The sequence below is a fragment of the Equus caballus genome, chromosome 21 (assembly GCF_041296265.1).
Source record: "Equus caballus isolate H_3958 breed thoroughbred chromosome 21, TB-T2T, whole genome shotgun sequence".
NCBI lineage: Eukaryota > Metazoa > Chordata > Mammalia > Perissodactyla > Equidae > Equus > Equus caballus.
This window is the reverse complement of record NC_091704.1, coordinates 43,360,675-43,385,812: the sequence shown is the minus strand read 5'-3', so window position 1 is coordinate 43,385,812 and position 25,138 is coordinate 43,360,675. Positions and strand designations below refer to the sequence as shown.

Here is a 25,138-nt window from a genome sequence, read left to right as displayed (position 1 = left end):
GGAGAACAGGATTTTGCCTACCACAGCTACACAGAACACGTTTTGAAAGTTGTTGCTTCAGGGTAAACATTGCTAACATTTTTTCTAGTTATTGAAAGTTGATGATACTTTAGTGGTTTACAGAAAAATGAATCATACACAATTTTTTCACATTAATATATTCTTAGAAAGATGTCACCCAATAAAAAGGAAATAAAAATAGGAATTCAGTGAAGTCCAGGTTATTAAATTAAATAAGAAAATGTTTATTTTGGCTAGCTAATTACAAAATTTATAAAAGCTAATTACAAAGAATACAAATTACATTAAGTATGATTCTATTTATTTATATTTATTTATACCTCATCTCATTCTACAAATATTATTTAAGGAAGAAATGTGATTTAGGTATTAAAAGTTTGCCATTTAGCTGTGCACAATAAATTGAGCCAATAGGAGAGGAAATTGTTACCTTTAGTTAGTATTTCTATAGATAAGGAAGACATTTATAGGTTCTTTCTTTCACCAAAGAATAACGGCATAAATATTTATTCATGAAATACTAAACTGTTTATTATTTAATATTTCTCATCAACAGAGCAACAACATAAGAATGTATGATCCTCTTTCTTGTTAGCTTGAAAAAAATTTACTCCACTACATTTTACAGATATTTACCATATGTCTATAGTAAGGCTATGCCAGTGTGGCAATTCTCTCCTGCAAATAGTCTCATGAAGGAGCTGTCCTATGCTTTCAAGAGCTCCAGCGCAGATAGGCTGCAGAGTTGACAATCTCTGTCCACTTCTCCAGGGCTCTCTGTTGCCACTCATGCCCACAGCTTCTTCGCACCATTTCTACCATTTCTAACCTCTACTGTTGCTACAGTTACGCCCCTCCCTTTACTCTCCACTCTTCTTTCTTCTTCTGTTTTTCCAGTTCCTTTCATGAATCCCTTGCTTCATGGATTTAACCAACAAAAGTTAGGAAGACGGCTTTTATGGACAGGATCAATCAATCAGAGCACTGGTGGGTTTTTGTTTTATTTGTTTGTTTGTTGGTGTGGTCAACCCAACCATCGTGATGCAGAAAACTTGAGGTTTGGTTTGACACTTGTCTCTGCGATGTTTATTTTGTTTAGTTATGGGTTCGGAGTCATTCTTGAAGATTCAGAGTTGTTAGAGGATGGATGCTGAATAGGCAAGGATTTATAGTAATTGTATCAGAATAACAAAATAATTTCAGGTAAATTATTATGCTAAAAAAAGAAAGAATTGCACAAGTCCTAGTGAAAAAGTTAATTATTTGATCGCTTTCCCAATATTATTTGGCCCTAATATATATATAAAAACAATGCACAAAGTATCAATCAGAAGCCTGGCAAGCACACATTATAAGTCTAAATCTATCTTTTTCTGCCTGAATCAGTGTCAGAAAACAGTTCTTCACTGATTAGTACAGATGAACAACAAAAATAAAGGGCAGTTTAATTTTTAAGAAAAATCAATTCATTAAAAATATAGGTTAACTTATTTCCATAATTTGGTAAAATAAACTAAAATTGGATTTGAGTTTATCATAACAATTAGCTAAGTGCTACCAACAGAAGCATTCACTGAGGTATCATACAATTCTTAGAACAATAGAGCCAGCAATGATATTCTAGACAACATAAAAAGAACGAAACTGAGGAAATATTTCTTTAAAAATACTATAACATGGAGAGGCAGTTCTAAAAGATAGTGCACCATTCACTGGATGAATTAAGGGTGTTTCCAAAATAATCAGATAAAAATTCTGGGTAGGTATTAAGATAAAAGTTACATAGTAATGGATTTTTCATATAGTCTTTCTAGACTATATGAAATTAATCGTTTAACCCTCCCAAACTAAAACTAGTGATAAGATAGTAGTTACTCTTATTATCACCATTTTACAGATGAGGAAATTTCTTTCTAGCTGCAAGAAACCTAAATCAAGCATCATTTACTTGGATCAAACGTACACGAAAACTCCTTTGTCATACGGGTCATTATTATCTTACATGGATCTTAAGTCAAACTCCATGCCAAGAAAATTAAAACAATTTACAAATAAAGGCCAAGAAACTAAGTCAAACTAAAATGAAGCCCTATTTCCTCACATCAACATTATAATTGAGAATATTTTTATTTTTTTAAAAGCACACTGTGATATTATATAATACCATGTCACAGACACTATCATGAATATTAATGTCGGAGTATCTACCTCAAAACATTGTCATTTTAAGGATTAAATATGATTCCAGATCAGTACCTTATGGATAACGTGTCCTCAATTCTCGGTACCGTGCCAAGCTCAACAAGTATTTGGTGAATCTGTTGCCAGGTGGTTTAATTATGAGTGTCACTCATAAGGCCAGATGCTAAATAATAGCCAAGACAAGAGAATTATTTTTCACATTTCAATCAAACCTTCACATTTAAAGAAATTTAGTTGAATGCATTCATCAAATCTATATTTATGTTATTAACAACATCTTTGAATAATTAAAATGTAAGCATTTCAAACTGAATTACACTTATAAATACATAATTCTGCCTGGATTTTTGCAAATACTCTCCTGCTGGTACTTATTTTCTTATACCCAACAGCTAATCCATTCTTAAATCCTGTCAGCTCTACTTTCAAAATATGTCCAGACTCTGACCCTTTCCACCACCTCCACTAGTCCGAACACCTTTGCCTCTCATCTGGACTACCCAAGTAACTTCCTAATAGGTCTCCCTGCTTCCACCCTGGTCCTCTAAACACAGCAGACAGAGTGATCCTTCTAGAATGTAGGTCATATCATATTACTCCTCTGCTCGTAACTATCCATTGGCACCCATCTCACTCAGAATAAATCTAAAGACCTACAAGCCCCAAGCAATTCTGCCCTTGGCTGTGAATCCACCTCATCTCCTACCTTCTTCCTCCCTGCAAACTCTTCTCCACACTCCTTGCTCTGCTTTAAGCATTTCAGGGCCTTTGCACTCACTCTTCTCCTGCCTGTGTCACTATTCCCCAGATATCTGTGTGGTTCACTCCCCCCGTTCATTGAAGGTTCTGCTCAAATGTTATCTTCTCGAAGGAGCCTTCTCTCACCACCCTATCTAAAACAGCACTCATTTCTCTCTCCTCCCCCTTCTCCTGATCTGCTCTTTCTTTCATAGCACTTATCACCACCCAACATATATTTATGTCACATTTTATTCATTTTATTTGTCTCTCTCTCCGTGGTATGATGTAAATTCCAGGAGAACAGGGATTTGTCATTTGGTTCATGCTTTCAGAAACTCTGCTCTTTCAGAAAAAATAGCCTCCTTGCTGTTCCTGGAACAGGCCAAGCTCTTACTCATCGTGTACATCTTACTCATCTTTACTCTTGTTTTCCTTCTGCTTGGAAAACTGTTCCCCAGACACTCACATGGCTCACTTCTCATTTCATTCACGTCTCTCCTCAAACTCTATCTCCACAGACAGGCCTTGCCCTGACCATCTGCCGTCATTTTCCATCCTCTTTATTTTTCTTCTCAGCACTTATCACACTTGTATATTCAATATTTATTTGTTCTTTTATTCATTGACTGTTTTCATCCGCTAGAATATGAACTTTCTTGTTCACCACTGCGTCTCTAGCATTTAAAATGCTTCCTCAATAAGTGTTTGTTAGGTGTTCAATAAATACTTGTTAAGTGAATGAATGAATAACTATAAGAAATACTTTGAAAATAAATTTTTGGAACCACAAGAATAATGTATAATTGAATATTTATAAATTTAATGATGAATGCCCATTACAGATTTATTTTACTTTGAACTACAAAACAGAATAGACTTTCATTTGATATAATTTAAACAATTGAAAAGTAAAGTAATAAAAATATTTTTTAACAGTATACAAAAACTATGCTCCTCATTATGCCCTTTGGTCCCAGGAGAGTCCAAAGACAATTGCAGATGGAGTTTGTCTTCATCCTCTTCTCTCTCCTGTCAAGATCCTGTCTTCCTGCCTTCTGCTCAGGCTACCACCCTTACCGCCCTTCTTCTCAGCTGAATCTCTTTTTACAAGTACTGTACATGTTATAGTGAATATCTTACAACCAACCAACATCTATTAACGGCCAGAAAATTAATGTTACTGACCCTTCTCATATCTAATCATTTAACTTCTTTTATTGGAGGATGCCATGGGCTCATCAAAATAGGTGTTTTTAAATGCAACTATTAGCCTTAAGGAAAAATGTGTTAGTTCAAGCAGAACGTATTGCTGTGGACAGCTTGTACATGGTACAGACAAGCTAACAGCCCCTAAAGAGTAGAGGAACCCATAAATTAAGTGAACAAATGATTAGGTTTGTTTGTTTGCCAACCTAGACAAAATTTGTCAATTTATTGAGATTGAACATTTACTGCTGTTGTCTCTATAAAAAGAAAAATACCAAGAAAAGTGATAACTCCTGGGTATTACTTTAAATTTCAATTCGTTTCCAGATATGTTCTGTGTTTTGATCTTTATGACCCTGTAACAGAGGTAAGGCAGGTATTATACCCAGAGATAGATTTACGGTGAAAGTTAAACTTCAGGACTCCTCATTTGCATGAGGCTTTTGGAGAGGCCTAAGCTATATGTTTCTGTATTATTTTTCTTAATGTGATCTCTGTGTAATTGTCATTTTTTTAGAAATCCTCCCTTGACCACCTACAACAAACTACACGATCTTCCAAGAGACCCCTGAAGAATGAAGATATGTTGGGTGAAGAGGGTGCAGGAAAAGTTTTAGGCAGAAGGAACAGTGTACTGGGTACTAATGATAAGAGATTTCCTGAACCAACATGACAGAAGGTCAGTATTGAGAGCAAAGGTCACATGCTGAAATAGAAGAGGGTACAGAAGTCGGATCATGGAGGGGTGGAAAAGCAATGTTTAGGATTTGGGACTTTTATTTAAACAATTTTAAGCTTCTATATTTAAAAGATCACTCTAGCTACTATGTGAAAAACAAGTACCTTTTGGGCCCAATTCTAAATTTGATTATACATGTGAAATGCTTTCAAAGAGTAACAGAAAATGAAGCCAGGGATTGAGGATAGAATGTATTATTTTGTATTTTTAACTATTTTTCTGCTCAAAGGGGTATATTTTCTTTATTTTTTAAAATGGGATTATTCCAGTTTTTCCTGCCTATTTTAAATCTCTAGAGATACAAAGCAAATTTTATCATGATTTTTAAAAATTAATGCAAAATATACACAAAAGAAAATAGAAACCTAAGGCATGTGGAAAAATAAAAGAAATACAAGTTATAACTACAATACATTTCTCTTTTATGCTTAGCAAACTAACAAAAATAATTATTAACACTCAAAACTATTAAAGTTGAAATGAAAACACAAACAATTTTAGTGGTATTGTCCATTTGGAGAAAAATATAGTACTAAGTAACAAGAGCTATGTAAATATCCTTTGATCTAGTTATCCCACTTCTGTGATTTTTTTCAAAGACAACTTAAAGGAAGAAAAAGCTTTTCGTAAAACAATGTTCTTGGAGGTGTTATCTAAAACAGTGGCAGTCAATAGTGACTATTAATGTCTTAAGGCAATGAGGCACAGATCTGGTAATGTTTATCGTAAAAGGTTGAGAAGTTCAAAAGCTTGGTATGCTTTTCTGGAGTGGAGGCTTCAGAGTAGGATTCTTTTCTTGGGCAGACTAGACTCTGTATGAAAGTTCTGGGTATCTGGAAAGGATGGAGTAATGTGAAAATAAACTGTCTCATTTTATGTGAGCTATCCCTTAGATGAAGGTTACTTTCTGGTTACAGTATTGTTAGGTTGTAACGCTGTAATGAAATTTTAATGGGTAGACTTTTGTAAAACTACTTTTGGGAAGGCAGAGGATAAGTCAATGAAATGAATCACCACGACATACCTCAAAAATTAGTGGAGCTGACAACCTGAGGAAAGGTATCTACTTTATAATACTTCGTAAAAAATATTTGATAATTTTAAATAAATATATGTCTAAAATACATCATAGGCAAAATTACAAGGCAGATAATGGAAAAATGTTTATATTTATTAATATAGAAAAGTTAATATTCATAATATACTGAGTTCTTACAAATAATTAAGACAGATGGCTGCCACAATAAAAATCTATGTTAATGACATGAAAAATGTCACAAGATGAAATGTAAATAGACACTAAACATAAGAAAAGATATTAGGCTTAATTAAGAATAAAAGAAATGCAAAAAAAGAAAAAGTTTCTGGATTTTCAGAGTTTAAAAGGACTTATAATACTCATTGATGTTGAGAGTGTTGAGAAATGGACATTCTCTTGTACTTGATGGGATTGTGAATATATATTTTTGGAGGGCAATTTGAATATATGTACTAAATTTTTAAATGGATATAATTTTTTGCTCCAGCAATTCCACTTCCAGAAACTTATCTAAAGGAGATAACCCAACATGTACTCAAAGATGTATATATAAGGATATTCTCTATAGTATTATTTATATGCTATAAAAAAATTGGAAACAATCTTCTTGTTCTTAAACAGGGCTTGATTAAACAACTTATTGCTAACCATACCACCCAGTCATATAAATGACACAAGAAGATGTACGCAACATGTTACGTCCTTAGAAAGCAGTGTAAAGCAGTATGCAAACAGAATGTCCTGTTATGTAAGATTATATGTAAATGTGTGTCTCTGTGCTAGTGTGTGTGTATGCATTCTAAGATGACTAAAAATTGTTTAACAAAATTTTAGCAGTGCTTATCTCTTAGTGATGAAATTCAGGTGATTTGACTTTTTCCTCTTTTGCCTTTGTGTATTATTTTGATTTTTTAAACGTGATCATGTACTATAAAGTCAGAAAAATGTAAAGCTATTCTCACTTGAAAACAAAACTTCAGATTTTTTCACCAACGTTAAACTCTGTATTTAATGCTTTATATTTAGAAAATTATTCATGGAATCCACTTAATTCATATCATTGTCAATTATGCACAAAGTAAAAATAAAACTGGCTCATTCTAGTAAAAATAAAACTGGTTCATTCTAGTTTGAGTATCGTAATGCCAATACGATTTCTTTTTAAATATTTTCCTCCTTTTTTCATTATTTACTTTTAAAAGTATTTTTATTCAAATGAGCCAACTCTTTAAACAAGAAAACTGTCTTCAGTTTAATCTAATTTACAGCCCCTTGCTCTCCTGTCCATCACACACACACACACACACACACACACACACACACACAGCCACCCACAAGCCAAATACAGCCAGCGAGACACGCGGAGCTGCTGGCTGAGCTGAGCGTGGACCGCAGGGAAGGCCAGTGGACGCTTCCATTTTCCCAGAGCGGTGGGGGGATTTTCTCAGAAATAGAACTTATTTAGCCCCCTATTTAATAAAAGAACTTCACTATCCCCAGCGAAATCAAGAGGATAAATTACAGTAAACACACAGGTGCAATAAAACAAGTGAGTCTGAGGTGAACATTTGAAGTTGGTATCCTCTTTCTCTCTCCAATAGGAACTTGCCGGGAGGAATGGTTTAATCCGAGGCTTCCCGCTCAGGTAGGTGGCTTCATAGTTTCCCCCCCGCCCCCCGCCCCTTATTACTAATTAGATAATTCTCTAATAGCACCAAGGCCCTGTTAGTGTGTCTTCTTCCAGAAATACAAGCACTTCTCTGACCCTTTTCATGAGTTCTCCCCAAAGTATCAACAGCTAATGGCAATGCTTAATTGTGGACCTCGTCCCTCAGGTGTGCAGAGGGACAGGGCTGGCGGGGCACGCGCACGTGCTCAGATACTGGAAACAGGCTCTGCATTTAAACTTTACACCCGAAATATTTGAGTCCCCTGACAAGGTGGCTGGGTACAAGAGCAGGAAGAAAACCATACGTCCTGGATTTACCATGATGGCCCTGGGTGCGCGTAAATGTATTATTTTCAACGAAGGTTCCTCATTCAATGTGTAAGTAAATTAAACGTAACTTGACTTTTTACGTCTTTTAATGTTTAAAATAAATAGAAAAATATCCACGTGCTCAGACTTCGGGTTCCTTCAAATTTTTGAAGCGAGTCCAAGGAAAAGTAGAGGTTTCCACAAGGACCAAGAGAAATGCAGGCTTGACAGGGAGATGATATTTTTTATTCAGCGCCTACGTGGGACCTTACATGCTTTATCTCACTTACTTTTCACTGAAACAAAAACGAATGAAACTTCATTTGGGGAAGTTAACTTGTTCGAAGCTACAGAATTAGTAGAAATCAGAGCCTGAGGATGGGAGCCCGGATGTGACGCCTGAATCCCTGCTTTTCCCGCAGGACGTGCAGTCTCTAAGGAAAAGACGCCAGCAGTTGCTTAGCTTGTCTTCCTCATTTTAAGTTGAAACAGTTCAATCAGGAAGATTAATTGAAAATGGTCGCAGTACTAGTTTGTGGTAGAACCCAAATGAAAATGTGGACGCTGGGATTCAGGCTGCTTTCCCGCTATCGGAGGTAGTGATTGTACCATTTTGTCTTTTGCTTTTAACCGAAGCAGAATTGAAGACGTGAAAAGTATTTTTTCAATCCTTTCTTTTAAACCAGCTAAAGTCTTAAGAATATTAGCAATCTTTCTTTTCCCAGAGCATATAATAAGCAATAACCAACAGCGGTGTAGGACAGATACTATTTCTGTGATAACTTGGGTGTAAGTAACTGTATGTAGTCTGGGCTTTTATTTCATGGGATGAGGACTTGAGCATTAAGATTCGAGCCACTTATTTTTGCCTTTTCAATAAATTCTCTGTGATTTGGGCCAATCATTTTCAAACAGTTTATTCATCAGTGAAATTGATACATTCTTATAGTACCTTAGTCACAGCATAGTCATATCTTAGTAAAGCGAAGGATGTTTCTTGGTTTGTAATTCTATATCATAGAAAATTTCAGAAAAATCTGTAAAAAGTTAATTGGTCATATTTTTTGGAGGAGGGGAGAGAGAGAAAGCGTTTTGTAAATTCTCAAGCGACATCTAAGGACTTTTATAAATGTTGTTTCTTCATTGCAAATTGCTGCATCAGTCCTATAAGCTGGATAGTATTTTAAAAATATGAACATTGGGTTATTTGGGGTAATTTGCCTAATATCAGAGTTAGAATTAAAACTTGAGATAGTCCAATAATCACAAACGTTTATTTAGAATTGATTACGTGTCAGGCATTGTGCTAAAACTTTGCAACTATTATCTCCTTTATTTCTTACCCTTATCTGTATGAGTGAGCCACAAGTATAATTTCTAATTTATGCATGAGGGAATGGGGGTTTAGAGAGGTAAGTGACTTGGTAGTAAGAGTTAAGTGATTATCTCAAATCCTATCAATTACTTATTTAAATCTAAATTTTTAAGTTGCGTGCTTGAAGAAATTCTCTATTTTACATAGAAATTAAATTTCAAATTAATAGCAAAGATTAGACATAAAAATATAACATTTTAATATATAATATGTGCTTCTATTTTATGAAAATAGGCTAAAAATGGACCCATTCTTACAATATTATTTCTTCTTCCATGTAAATCCTGCCACTTCAAATTTTCAAAAAAACCTTATTGATTTTACCTGAATAAATTACTTATATTTGCACAAGTTACTTTTTAAATTTAAGCTTTAAGTTGTTAAAAAGTATTGAAAGGATAAAAGAAAATGTTAATATGTGCTGAATTATATAACAAACTTATTTATGTAACAAAAATGCATACAATCCAAGAATTGTTAAGAGAATTGGGCCTGTTTTAACCAGGTGAGCCTATTTGGTTTAGTTAGAAAACAAATTTTGAACGATATCTATTCATTTCATGCCCAAAATGTTTGCACAATTATCATCTCAATTTGGAATTAGGTAATATGGTTTTCCACAGAAAAGTACTTTAATATTAAAGATATTAATAGAGGTTGTATGAAAAAAGATTTTATGATCAAAACATTGAGTTAAACAAAAGTTAACAGGTTTCTTTATTGAGGAACTTTTCAAAACATTCAATATGTTGACATACATGGTAAATTTTCAAGAGGGTAATGTGACCAAAGAATCCTTTATTTTTGGATCATTTTGCAGGATGGATGTTCTGTGTAGATTTGGTACTGACAATATCGTATTAACCTGTTCACAAAAAAGTTAGCGATTTGCCAAAATGTGTGATTTAGTAAGTCCTATCCCAATTTACCATCCATGGGTTTTCTCCCCAGATTTTATTCCAAACTATAGGATATTTCTTGCCCTGATAGTGTACGAGAAGGGGAAAAAAACAACAGAAACTCTTAATTTGCAATTGAAATATGATCTTTGGGGGTCGTTCACTCAACAAAAATTTATGGAATGTCTAGCCAAGCACTGTGTTGCTGCTGAAACTACAAGAATAGTTGGTAGGAAAGATACATTTTTTAGAAAGAGTAGAATAGGGGCCGGCTCCATAGCCAAGTGGTTAAGTTCGCATGCTCCGCTGCGGCGGCCCAGGGTTCGGATCCTGGGCGCGGACATGGCACTGCTGTCAGGCCACGTTGAGGCTCCGTCCCACATCCCACAACTAGAAGGACCTGCAACTAAGATATACAACCGTATACAGGGGGGGTTTGGGGAGATAAAGCAGGAAAAAAAAAAAAAGGTTTGGCAACAGTTGTTAGCCCAGGTGCCAATCCTTAAAAAGAGTAGAATATATTAAGAATATATTAATATATGTGTTAAGTCTTGCACAGAATACCAAGGAACAAATGAAGAAAGTCTCTGATTTATTGCTTATTATGAAAATCTGCTTAGTTTATACCACTAGGACAAATTTTCTATTTAGAATTTAGATTATATTTGATCATTAATCCAAGAAATGTTGGATTTTTTGGCCCATAACTGTGAATGTTATAACTTAATTTATCCATATATTCTCTTTTAAAATTTTTTTCATGCTTTTCTAAGCTTTGAAATCTTTCCTCATTCAAAAATTTGGTATAAATTCCTTATATTTTCTTCAAGATTTGTACTGCTTGATTTTTAACTCTGCCTGTTTAAGGTAGGTAGAATTTGATATGTGAAGATGAACGAGACACTAAACAGATTTTTTTCAAATGTCCAGTCATTTTTCACAGCACCATTTGTTGAATAATTTCCCAACCCCACTGACTTGCTTTCCAAGATATTTTGTATGTGATGGATATTGAATCCTTTTGGGCATCTGTTGAGATGATCGTATGCATTTTCTGATTTAACTGATTGATATGATGTATTATATTAATAAGTTCACATCTTTGCAATCCTCTTATGAACATAATTGTTATGGTAGAATCTTTAAAATACTATTGAATTAAGATTTTTAGTGTTTAATTGAAGATTTTCTTTATTTCTGTTTTAAGAATTTTTTTGATCATATTTTAGTCTCAGATACTATTAGTCTAATAAAAATGAACTGGATAATTTTAAATCACTTTTAAGTTCTGAATAGATTATAAAGCATGGGAATTCACCATTCCATGAAAGTTTGATGAAATGATCTATCTGGACTCAACAATATTTCAGAGTAATTCATTAATAACTTTAAAAGTAACTATCTTTGGTTGGTTGTTCTTGGTCAATAATAAAAAGTTCGGATAAAAAAATGTATGGGGAAGAAAACTAATTACTTATTTGAACCCACCTTTTAGAGATACCATTTTGATGTATTTCTTTCTAACCAATTTTTAAATTATAAAATTGGGATTATAATATTTATATGTATACTCTGATTTTTATACTCTGTTTTGTGCTTATTCTTCTATAATCTAATATTCTTTAAAAACATGATATATATTTTTTAAAACAAATATTCAATTGATAGACATTGAAGTTTTTATTTCTTTGATATTATAAGCTGTGTGATTTTTTCTATAATTTCCTCCAAAATATTTATTTAAAAACTGTTCACATGCTAAGTTCTACTAATTTACCCAAGTAATCTATGCTTTTCAAAACTGGATTTACTTTGGTTTTACATTTAAAATTTAGAACTTCATCGGTAGTTTATTTTAGCGAATGTAATACGGGAATCTATTTTTCATTCATTTATTTACTCAGTTATTCATCAGTGAATATTTATCAAGCATATAGTCTGTTATGTGTTGGTAAATCAGACATGGTCCTTGCTCTAGTGGAATTTATAGTTTAGATGGTAAAGACAGACATAAATCAAATAATCACACCAATGAATGTATAAATGCAAACTGATATAAGTGCCCTAAAGGAATTGTAGGGACCTTGGCAGCAGGAAGCATGAGAAAAGCATTGAGAAGACAGCCAGGGTATCTGGAGCATGGACTGCAAGGAAGAGATTAATGTGAGATGAGGCCGGAGAGGTAGGCAAGGACACACTATGCAGAGCCTTGTGCCATGTTAAGAATTTTAGTCTTTATCTTAAGAGTAATGAGAATCATTTAAGGGTTTTAAGCAGCAGGCTTACATGATCAAATTTGTTTTCAAAAGATCACTGTGGCAGCAGGAGAAAGAGTTGGGAGGCGGTCTTTGCGGATGCCAGAAGGCCAGAAGTGAGCTATTGCAGTAATAGGTGAGAAATGAGGGCAGCCACTTCTGGCTACCAGTGATAACTAACGACTAAGTTGGTGTCACTGGAGACAGAGAGAAGTGGACAGATTCAACAGATATTTCAAAGACAAAGTGAACAAGATTTGGTGTTTGATTGAATTGGCAGGGTACAGGGGATATGAAGGAGAGAGGTGTTAAGAAAGATTTCTAGGTTTCTGGCTTGAACAAAACTGGATTTAATAAAAGGCATTTCCCAACATCATTTGTAACATAGTGTATCCCTCCCTTTTGGGTTATGACGTATTGGGGTTTCTCCCAATAGTCTGTATATTCTGGGACAATTATATTGCAATTATTTTAGCTGTATAATGTACTTTAATATTTAGAGAGACAAGTTCCCTCCACCCACAACTCTTCTTTTTAAAAATATCTTTTGCTGTTTTCATCTATTATTCCATATGAATTTTAGAATCATTTTTTCAAACTTTACCAAAAAAAACCCCCTACACATTAATTTGAGAACAGTTATCTTCTTCCGAAATTTTTAATAGCTCTCAGTATAAAGTTTTATACATTTTTTATATAGATTCCACATATTTCTTGTTAGGATTATTTTAAGTATTTTGTTGTTACTGTTGTCATTGTGTTATTCTAAATGCAATGGATTTAGTTTATTTTAATCTAGTAAAATGGCTAGATTGTGGAAACTTGTTGAAGAGGGTTACACTGGTGCTACTTCAGATCTAAAACTTTTGGTAATTAAAGGGACTCAACTTTGAGCCTGTCTTAGTCATCTTGAGCTGTTACAACAAAATAACAGAATGGGCAGATTAAACAGACATTTATTTCTCACGGTTTTGGAGGCTGGGAAGTCCAAGACAAGGTGCCAGCAGATTTGGTTCTTGGTAAGGGTTCTCTTCCGGGCTTGCAGATGGCTGCCTTCTTGCTGTATTCTCACATGGCAGAGAGAGAAAGCTCTGGTGTTTCTTCCTCCTCTTATAAGGACACTAATCCCATCATAGGGGCTCTACCCTCGTGACCTCATCTTAAACATAATTACCTCTCAAAGGCTCTGTCTCTTAATAACATCATATTGGGATTTGGGACTTCAATATATGAATTTTGGAGCAGGACACAAACATTCAGTCCATAACAGAACCCAAAGAGCTATGATGATTATATTTTCTGTTTGGTGTTGCAAGCAAGATATCTGAATACACTGAACTTGAGACTACAGAGAAGAAAATAAGAGAACTGATGAGTTGGTGGAGGCACTTTGGTTATTAATATTCAAACCAGAACATGGGGAGTGGGTAGATCTTACTTAGAGTGTACATTCACGTCCCATATGAGAACTGTCTTGTTTAAATGGAACCACAGAATTTGAAGAACCGCCGAGCTATTTGGTAGAAATAAAATCAGGATTTCTAAAGAAATTCACAAATTTTCATTAGCATGAATTATGCTTTAAGTTTCTGCAGCTGACTTTAGAGTGATATATTTGAATTTTTTAAGCATCTGCTTTGTTAACATGGCTATACTTAAAGGGGAACTGATTGAGTTGAAAGCTAACTATGCCCAAGAACCCACAGTATCCCTAGGCTATTCAGGCTGAATATATATACCACACACTACTATTCTGAAATTTCTGGCTCTGTGGCAAAATTCTTGCAATATATGTGTCTTCTAACTCTATTAATGTATATTATATTTTCTTTCCTGAAACCATGAAAATCAAATTTGAGAGCTACTTTCAGTAATATAAAGCTGGAGTGGAAACTGAGATGTGCTTTGTGTATACATAATCCTTGTTTTGTTTTTTATTTACTAGCTTTATTGAGATAGAATCACATACCATACAACTCATCCATTTACAGCATACAATTAAATGATTTTAGTATATTCACAGGTATGTTCAACCATTACCACAGTCAATTTTAGAACATTTTCATCACTGCAAAAGAGAAACCCTGTACCCTTTAGCTATCATCCCTCCCATCCATTCATCTCCCACACCCCCAGCTTTAAGAAACTGCTAATTTATTTTATGTCTCTATGGATTTCCTTATTCTGGACTTTCATATGAATGGAATGTCTTAGTAGAATGATTTCAGGATTCATTCATGTTGCATCATGTATCTGTACCTTGTTCCTTTTTATGACCAAATAATATACCATTGTGTGGACATAACACATTTTGTTTACATATTTGTCAGTTGGTGGACATTTAGATTGTTTCCATCTTTTGATGATTCCGAATAATGTTACTATAAACATTTGTGTACAAATTTCTGTGTGGACATGTTTTCATTTCTCTTGGGTTTATATCTAGTAGTAGAATTGCTGGGTCATATGGTAACTAGATATTTCATCATTTGAGGAACTGTCAGTCTACTTCCCAAAGTGACTGCACTATTTTACATTCCTACTAGCAGTGTATGAGGGTTCTAATAGGTCCACATCTTTGCCAATACTTGTTGTTATCTGCCTTTTTTATTCTGGCCATTCCAGTGGGTATGAAGTGGTATCTCATTGTGGTTTTGATTTGCATTTTCCTGGTGATTAATGATGTTAAGCATCTTTTCATGTGCTTAGCGGCCATTTGTACTTGTTCTTTGGAGAAATATCTATTCAGATCTTTTGCTATTTTAAAATTATTTGTTACTTTATTATTGAGTTATAAGTTATTTATACATTCTAGATACAGATTCTTTAACAGATATATGATTTGCAAATATTTTTTCCCATCCTATGGGGTTTTTTTTTTCATTTTCTTTCTTGATTGTGTCTTTTGAAGAACAAGAGTTTTTAATTTTGAAATCCAAGTTACCTTCGTTTTTTGGTTGCTCACACTTTTGGTGTCATATCTAAGAATCCATTGCCAAATCCAAGGTCATAAAGATTTCCCCTTATGTTTTCTTCTAGGAGTTTTATAGCTTTTGCTCTTACATTTAGGCTATTGATCCATTTTGAGTTAATTTTTATGTATGATATGAAGTAAGGGTCCAACTTCATTCTTTTCATGTGCCTATCAATCAGTTGTCCTAGTACCATTTGTTGAACAGCCCTTGGTTCTTAAGCAATGTCTGGTAATGACATTCTCATTGATTTTTCAAAATTGATTGAAGTCTAGTAATTGGCCCATAATTGTGCACTTTTAATCTTTTTTTTTTTTTTTTTTTTGTGAGGAAGATTTGCCCTGAGCTAACATCCATTGCCAATCTTCCTCTTTTTGTATATGAGCCACTGCCACAGCATGGCCACTAACTGACAAGTAGTATAGGTCCACGCCTGGGAACTGAACCCAGGCTGCCAAAGTGGCATGTACCAAACTTAATCACTAGTCCACCAGGGCTGGACCTGTGCACTTATCTATGAATAAAGCTGATTAAACTATTTGGACATTCTAAATACTTTTGAATAGTTAATAGACTATAATTCCACCATTGTTATGAATTAAAATATATGTGACCCACAGACATATGGATTTCTGATTGCTGTGGTTCACTACTGAAAAATATGGAATATGTTACGTTTTGCATAATCTTCACTTCTACCCTGTTATGCTGGTTTCTGTCTTACTACTAGGTAACAGGAAGAATAAAGACTGTGATATTACCCTTGACTTAAAAGAATCAAAATGTGTGGGGACAGTGGAAATCAATGGTGACTGGATAGATAGTACGAGAGGGTTAGTAGAGAAACAGGGGTTAAGAAGGAATGATTTAAGCAAAGCAGCAAGAATAGTCAGATAGAAGTGTGGATTAGATTAGAGTAGCACCTTGGGGCTAGTACAGACAGAAACTACTTGGAAAGTTTGGAAGCTGTAACTAAACTTTCTAGATCTGGGTTATGTAATGTTCAGAAGAATTTGCTGCTTAAAAGTAAAATGTCATTAACTTTTTTTATTATTCTCTTAGGAAGTCAACCTCTTTTTTCTCCTGTTCTCCCTTTTTCAAGTAAAATGTAAGAGAAAGAGACAGTAATTGAATAACTTTTAAGATTAGATAATATAAGATTTTACACATTACTGATTTTAGAGCTAAACATTTGTTATATTTAACTAAAGTCTTGTAAATAAAAAGTGTTCTTTTCAAATATTTTAGGGAGAAAGTGGTGGATTATTAAACCATAGCGAACTTTGGTAGCTTACTTTTTCCTTAGTGATCCTCATAATTGTTTGTTTCTTTCTCATTTTATAAATTCTCCCCAGGTTCAACTCTGTGGCTTCAACTATCACCTATATGAAGCTGAAGCTCAAGTCTTTATCTCTAGCTCTGTCTCCTGAGTATCCACACATATTTTCAACTGCCTGATGCATATTTCTAACTGAGAGTCTAATAGGTAACTGAAATTTAATTTATCCCAAACCAAATTTATTCTTACTCCTCTCTGCTCTCAGCGTACACTCTCTCCTGTATGTCTCTCTCATTTAATGACACCAGAGTCCATCTAGAGAACTGAACCTGAATTGTTAGTAATACGCATGCTTGTTGAGTGAAGGATCTATAGTTTACAATAATAAAAATGTTGTGCATTCATAAGTAATGAACAACTTATTCCCCAACTTTGGATACACAAATTAAAAATTTCTTTAAGAAGCACGTTATCTTCTGATAGCCTTAGAATACAACATTTCTAAAACTATAGAGAATTAGAGACTTGTTTATTCAGAGGTCATACTTAACTCTTATGATATTGAATACAATAGTTACATCGTAGTCAGAATCATATCAAATCAGTTTTCTGGTGAGTATTTCTTGAAGAGCCAGATTTCACAATTATGATGTTTTTACAGCAATATTGTAGGTAGAATTAAAGCCCAAAAGACTTAATGTCAGCACAAGATTAAACGTTGTCATTATCAATTCTAAGCTCCTAGCACAAAATAGACCTTCAAAAAGTTTTACAGAAAGCCTACAAAAATGTACAAGTTCTTCAAATTAAAAGTACTTTTGCAAATATGAAGTATTATCAAGTATGACTATAGCTTTTCTAAATTCACCATGTTAGCTGTTTCCCCTTACATCAAGCAAAAGTTACATAGTTCGTGGGGCTATGATCATGAGGAATCATCTGAATATACTGGAGAAAGCTAATGAATGTTAATGGTAGAATTAGGAACACGGCAATACTGAGAAAGCTACATCAGAGAGGCGCTTTAGAAGAGGTACAGAACTCAACAGTCTGAGACAGAAGGAAGCTGATAAATTAGAAAAATGACTATTACAACAATTTGGGGTTTGGTTCTATTTTTTTCAAAGAGAAAACAAAATATTTCAAATGTCTAAAGAGCAGTATTAAAAATGGTATTCGTGTGTGCATACAAATTCCTGACTAAAATTTTGTATTTAATTTTTTTAGGGAGAGCAAAATTCTTTACTCAAACCTCCTGATTTTGTTCACTGGAAATCACTTTCTTGGTGCTTTTCCTAATCGGTCACCACTCTCTTCTCTGGAATAAGACAAGGTATGAGCTATTTTCTTTGCTTCCTTTGTTTGGTTTTGAGCTTATTGTTACAGTCAGAGACTTACATTATTAAATAAAAACTAGATAAAACAGTAAAACTTATACTACACAATTTTAGACTCTGAAATGTTGACTTTGGTGACAAAGTTAATACTTTTCACTGGACTTTGATATGAGTTAACCCATTATTATGCTTATCAATAAGGAAATGGTTCATGGCAAAGCTCTTGCCACTTTATTAATGGAATTTTTAAAAGAACAATATAGTATTTTTCTATGAGTGGAAACATTAACAAAATTAAAAATATAAGTAAAAAGTTCCAGTTGTTTATACAATTCTAATAGCCCATATTCATCATAACTTGTGTGTAAAAGAGGCACATAATTAGAAGTAGTAATAACTGGTTGAATTGCTTTTTTTTGGCATTAAAATGTCTCTGACTGATATCATTGCTGTGATTAACTGATTTGACACCAGATGCCAATATATATAATAATGTCAGTATATTATAATGTCACATTATAAAAGAACTGACCTACAGAGATTTATAATCTACCTTCTAGTACCCAATATTAATGATTTGCTTCTAAGTACCATCTCCTTGGATCCAGTGGGTTGCATATTGAATTTCTGTGATTGTTTACATAAGATTAATGAAATTAAATCTTTCAACAAGATTTAATAATTTTGTCTAGTTCATACTGAAGTTATGTTCCATGTCTTATGCAGATAGTAAGTGTTCAAGAAATATACTTTTGGAATGAATACACACATAAGTAAACGTACCTATTGCTAAAACTTGCCTGAATCCATTGCCTTCTATGCTTTGGACAGCATGTTTCCACAAACCTTGCAATGAGTAAGTGGCTAGCATAATTTACTTTATTTAACTAAAATTGTTTGGGCCTTTACACTTTTATTTTGATGCAGTTAGCTAACACTCAGCTGTTAACAATTTTACTTCAAATAATCATTCTATCAGGCATTTTGAGGTTCTTAGAAGATATCACATAAGCTGACAGTACAATTATCACTTAGCTGTCATATTCCTCCAAACATGTCACAAAACAGGTACTACTTTTTGTTATGTTTATAAAGGATAATAGAAACAATTCTATTTTCTGTTTTTAAGGTGAAAAATCACCTCATTATATTATTTCATTGTAATCATTTTTTATTAAAATTTATCCCTTGTTTCTTAGATTATCAAAGTCATATAAATTTAATGTGTGGTCAATCTACTTATTTGCCCCAACTTTATAATTTTAAAATGTGCTTATTTAGAGCCTAATTTCAGCTTTAAATAAAAATGGAAATATTAAGAAATGGTTCACTGTTACATCTGGGTAGTAATTCATCATGGCCTTAAGGTACTGTTTCTGTGGTATTCCATCTTAGGTTATAATACTGAGACATTTCCATTTGTATATTTCTACTTGAATTTACTCTGCTTAATGGCTGATAAGCATATCATTGCTTTGTTCTGATCCACATAAGTTTTACCACCTGTAGTAGAAGGAAAATCACTATCTTACTATTTGCATAGTTTACTTATTCAACTTTTAACATCCGGTTTTTAAAGAATTCTCTTTTATGCCACATATTCTTCCCTGGGCTGTCCTTAATTTAAGCATAACATCTTTTCTTCCAGTTTGCTTCCTGCAAGGTAATTTTGACAGTTAAAATTGTCACCCTATCCACATCTGATACATTGGTAGCCTTTCTATTCTTTTACTTGGCTTTTTGGTAGACTAAACTCAAAAGGAGAACAGCTGCTACAACAGTCAAACTCAAAACAGGAAGTCATGTGGTCTTCCTTTGTACTCCTGCTTTTCAGGCCTCACTTGGCTCCCTCTGCTGGTTAGTAGTATAATTCCTGTCTTAGTTCAATAGGGTATATTTTGCACTGGTGAATAAGCTCTGGTTCAATAATTGTTAGAGATTCTTACGTTAGTTCTCTAGAAAATTTTGTGTTTAGCTAAGGTTTTAATCAAGCTAAATATCTTAAGTATCTATAACTGAAAGGGAGTTGGTATCATGTTTGAAAAACACCTTTTATTAATACTCTTAAATAGACTCATCTACATTACAATACTGAAATCTATACAGAAATAAGGTGAACAGGTAAGTAATGAAAGGTTTAAATTTTATTGAAATGTATAAATTTAATTAAAACATTTCAGTATATCATAACCATTATCTTATTTTGTTTGAAATTTTAAATACCACTTACAGTATATTACCTCCCTTTCAAATTCTATCACAATTCTCTCCTTTTTATTCTGTACACAATTTTAAGTACATTTACTTAAATATGTGGAATGAGTTGGTTGGCAAATGAAAATGGACTATTTATTTTATTATTTACTTTGGCTAGAGAGAAAAACCTTATTGAAAGTTTGTTATTTTTCAGGAGAGAGGAGTTTCTATCATTTTCAGGTAATATCTTGCTCTTATGATAATTACTCTGTGAAGGTAGTAGTTTGCTTTGCACTCCTATAACTAGTTAATAAATACCTGTTTTAAGATTGATGGAAAGATGAGAAGAAAAAGAAACAAACATACCTTTTGCCTTATATTTATTATTTTGCTGTATTGGGCATTGGAGATTAGAAAATGTGCTACAACAAATCAATAAGAAAACAGCCATAGATCTAAATACACCAAATTTAGCTCTACTAGAGAAATAATTCCTTCTCACAACTTCAACAATATTTGACATTTCTACATAGTTTATTACCTACCCTTTACCTTAAGATCACCTTTCTGAAGCCAGTATCAAATCTCTAAAATATCCTAGTCCCTCCTCTAAAATTCCTCACTCCTTCATAGGCAATCAGAACTTTCTAGCATTCTTTTTCATTTTCTAAGGAGGGAATTAAGGGAAACCTGAACTGTAGATTAAAAAAACAAACCACTTTTTTTGGCCTATAACTCGTAGTAAGGAAAGTATCTTACAAGGCAACCCAGCACATGCACACACATCAATGGAATGAATGTTTATGTAAAAATAACAGACTTTACCATGTGTGATGTACTCTTAGATTTTTCTATTCTTTTCTATATTTATCTATCTAATAAAAACTGCTAGTAACAACCAGTAAATTTATTTCATGACCCATAATGGTACATGACCCAGTTTTAAAACACTGGTCTAGAGGAGATGTTTTGAAATAAGCATCATAAGCACTCTCTTCATACCTATTTTAGGTGTTAGGTTTTTAATGGATTTTGTATTTGGTAGACAAAATCATTTTTAATCGATGTTCCAGATTAGTTTTAGTATTAAAATACATGTATAGCTTAATTCTCTGGTTCACATTCAGTGTATGTGTAGGTTCCATTAAGATTTGGCTTTCATGAAGATTTAATGACTCTAATAATTTTACAGTGAAATTATATTTCAGAAATGCATTTTTTGAGGGCCCTACTCTATGCAACACACATTGAAACTTGTAGGCTAACACATAACTGGTCCCTTTGATTTAGGAACATAAGGCGTAGAAACACAAAATGTTAAAAAATATATAAGAAAGTCATAGGATTATAAATGGATGGCATGGATAATAAAATCTATGAATTTAGAGAAAAATCCTTAATTAGAGGTGAGAAGGATTAATGAAAGGACAAAGCTCGTTCCTGAAGGTCAAGAGGAAGAAAGAAAATCATCCAGGGGAAAAACCATTCATTTCTATCATCTTAACAAAAATGGATAAAATATGTTGAATAGTCTTCATAGACATTATCACAAACTTGATTAAGGTATCACAAACTTGATTAAGGTATTTATTTTGAAAACTTGAAATAGGAACATATTTACAGAATGTTAAGTCATTTGATATTTTTGTAGCTCACCCTCAAATCAACAGCTATAATTAACTCTTCATCAAAGTTTCTTAAGATAAAAATCATCCTAAAGGTAACTTAATTGTCCTAAATATGAAATAATTTTGGTAGAGTTTGAAATAATCTACAAAACACACATATACTACATGTCCTTTACTTCTTTTTTCTCTCTTAAAAATTTGTTTCTATAGAAGTTAATTTTATCAGTAACAAAGGATAAGAACTGGTAGGCATAAAATTGTGAGAAAATGATTTTCTAAAATTTTTGATTTCTATCATTTTACGGCAAATTGTATTTATCTTGAAGATAATTGTTTTCAATAAAAATAACAATTCATAATTTATCAATTGTACCAATTCCTACTGATGAATTCAATTGATAATACTTAAAATCCATTTTAAAATATTAAATTTTCTGTAGTTTATTGATCAAGAATATATATGGGAATATCCAGGAATATTCTTGACAAATAAAATTAGTGCAACTCAATAATACTTAAAGCAAGGGGGCAATATTAGGTCAGATTAAAAGTTTATTGGACGACCCTACAAACTAAGAACTGACAAATCAAGGATATAATAATGAAATATAAGGCCACCATAAATCAATTGATTTTGGACCTAAAGATTTAAGAACGTAAAAGCAAAATAACTGGATGGTGTTAAGGAAAATAGTTATTAAGCAAAAAAAAAAGAGAAACAAGACAACGAAATCAAGAAAACACTAAGATTAGGTTAATAGATTCTACACAAGATCTCAACTTGAATACTTAAATTTAGGCAAGTAAAACACTAATTGACTTAATACAGAAATATTCTGATATTTACTGAAACAATTTAATTCTATGATCTGGAAAAAACTGATATAAACTACATACATATTAAAACCCTTAAAGGCAGAGAACGTGTCTATTTTCATTCACTAATGTATAGGAGGTGCCTATTACAAAGTTAACTAGCACCTAGGTAAGTCCTTAATAAGTAAATGAGGGAAGAAACTGAAAAAATATCTAAAATTTTTAATTAGAACAATAATGCCAAGACTTTTGTTACCTGGACATACAAAATTATTAGTCTACCAGTAACATTTAAGAAAGTATAGAGGAAGATAACTGGGCTTCCTTAAGCAAATTGAAGTATTAGTATTTTGAAACTGAGTGAAAAACATATTCTGAGCCATCTGTATATTACTGAAAGCTGTTCTTAAGATTAAGGGTAAACTTAGAATTAACAAACTGTTGGATTTACTAAACAGTGTCTAATTAATTGTATTAATGGTTGCAAAATACCTATCAAGACTCTTTTCTCGTCCAAAAATTCCATACATGAAATACGATTACTTGTAATATCATAGCCAAAGGCTTATTGCATAGTTTCTAGTTTACTGGTACCCCTTCTTATTTTAATTTAAAAGGCCTATTTTTCCAGCCAGTAGGAACTAAAAATTCTCATTTTGTTTCATAGTTTTCAAAAATCATTATCAATTAATTTATTGGTATACCTAGTGCTATCATAAGGTAAGTAAATGTAACTGAACAGCAAACTAAAAGGTGAATTACAATATCCACACTAAAGCTGACCTCAGCTTTCACTGAACCTTTACTTCAGAAGGAAACTGTAAAAATAAATCTTACTAGCATTTGCTTTGCTTGACAGCATAATTGAGTAGTAACCAAAGTAGCCATATGTGGTCCTTTATATAAAGCTTCAGAAATACGCACCTTTTGAATCACTGTGCCTGGCACACATTTTGTGCCCAATAAATACTAGCTGAATGAAGTTTTCCAGTAGTGCTGGATTTGGGCTAAGCCAACCAAATTCTCACAGACTTTAATTTGGTGAAAATAGCATGTATTTTGCAAGAAAGGCAGGCAGGATGAAAAACGAAGTGTGTGATCCAGGAAGACAGCAAAGCTAATTGGCCCAGTACAAATATGATCATGTAATCTGATCGACTGTCCTCTAGCAAGCCCATTTACAGAAACCTAAAAACAAATAATTATCACTAGTTTGTGGGCTTCTGGTGTTGTGGAGGACTTCCAAACGTCTAGAGTACTGCCTTTTCTAGAACTCTGTAATAAACTTGCATTTCCCTAGGTTTTTCCAGTTTTCTCAATCTTTCAAAAGGTCTCTGTAGCACAGAAGCCTGTATATGTATATATTAAGGGAGAGAGTTAGGAAATTGGTGTGTGGGGGGGAGTCAAGGCCTTTATAATTACCATTCACTCATTAATCAAATATTAAGACATCCACTGTGTCTCAGGCATTATTTCCTCCTCAAAACACCACCGGAGACACACAGAACCTCTTGCCCTCCTGGAGCTTACATTCTACCGGGGGAAAACAGATAATAAGCTAAACGTGTAAGATATGCAGAATGCCTGAAGGATACATAAGAAAAAGGGGGACAGGGAACTTGCAGTTTAAAGAGTGGCCACGGAAGCCCCGAGGTGACATCTGAGCAAAATCCTGCAGGCGAGGGGGGCAAGCCTTATGGATACTTGGGGAAAGAGCCTGGCAGAGGTCCTGCTGGCAAGGATGCCAGGGCAGCTTCCCCTCACCCCATGGCGCGCACCGTCTGTAGGCCGCGGTCAAGGCTTTGGCTTTTACTCTCAGCTAGGTGCAAAGCCACTGCAGCAGAGTAAAGGAGTAACAAGGTCTGATTGAGTCCCTCGAGTGATTTTTGAGGCAAAAGGAATAACCTGTAAACAAGTTTTCCCATTTACTTTTAGCGTATTGGTACATTTACAAATACATAAACAATGTATAATTTAAATAAACTCACGAAAATAAAACACAAATTTCGTCCCGTTTGAGTAAAATTCGCTTACCTACTGCACTTCTTACATGAAGACTAGCCCCCTTTTAATTTACACAAGTAAACGTAACAGAACTGTGGAACGATAAAGGTATTTCACGTGTTACAGTAAGAGACTACAAAAGCATGGTACTGCACACACGATCGCACTTGTACTCCAGCCTTGGCCAGTACCTCACTGGTTCAAATGGAGAGGAAAACGATGTTTGAGACCGGCCGGCCCCAGGCCCACCCGTCGCCCCCAGTCCGCGGGTGGCCGGCGTCTGGGTCCGGCCGGCCGCTCTCCCCGCGCCGGGCTCCACCCACACCTCGAGCGGGGCGCGGACCCGAGCGCTCCGGGCCCGCCGCGGCCAGCTCCTCTCTCGAACAGCGTCGCCTACAGGCCTTTATCCCGACAGTTAGGCAAGAACCAAAACCACCGCCAACAAAAAGCA

At 34.0% G+C, this 25,138-nt stretch overlaps 1 long non-coding RNA gene across 1 annotated transcript; it reads right to left on the bottom strand.

Moving 5' to 3' along the window:
• Positions 1-346: 346 nt before the first annotated feature.
• Positions 347-3,031, bottom strand: LOC138919869 (uncharacterized). Its single transcript, XR_011430416.1, has 3 exons — positions 2,930-3,031; positions 2,278-2,386; positions 347-1,171 (listed from the first exon to the last, which is right to left on the bottom strand). It is a non-coding gene; the product is annotated as an uncharacterized lncRNA (long non-coding RNA).
• Between the last annotated feature and the right edge of the window lie 22,107 nt (positions 3,032-25,138).